Source organism: Penaeus chinensis, chromosome 5 (genome assembly GCF_019202785.1).
Source record: "Penaeus chinensis breed Huanghai No. 1 chromosome 5, ASM1920278v2, whole genome shotgun sequence".
Taxonomy (NCBI): Eukaryota; Metazoa; Arthropoda; class Malacostraca; order Decapoda; family Penaeidae; genus Penaeus; species Penaeus chinensis.
In genome coordinates, this window is record NC_061823.1 from 6,761,048 (window position 1) to 6,761,502 (window position 455).

The following is a 455-nucleotide window of genomic DNA, read 5'->3' on the forward strand; positions in this document are numbered from 1 at the left end:
CTCCCATTCCTCCATCACTCTCCCATTCCTCCATCACTTCCCATTCCTCCATCACTCTCCATTCCTCCATCACTCTCCCATTCCTCCATCACTCTCCCATTCCTCCATCACTCTCCCATTCCTCCATCACTCTCCCATTCCTCCATCACTCTCCCATTCCTCCATCACTCTCCCATTCCTCCATCACTCTCCCATTCCTCCATCACTCTCCCATTCCTCCATCACTCTCCCATTCCTCCATCACTCTCCCATTCCTCCATCAATCTCCCATTCCTCCATCACTCTCCCATTCCTCCATCACTCTCCCATTCCTCCATCACTCTCCCATTCCTCCATCACTCTCCCATTCCTCCATCACTCTCCCATTCCTCCATCACTCTCACCATTCCTCCATCACTCTCCCATTCCTCCATCACTCTCCCATTCCTCCATCACTCTCCCATTCCTCCATCACT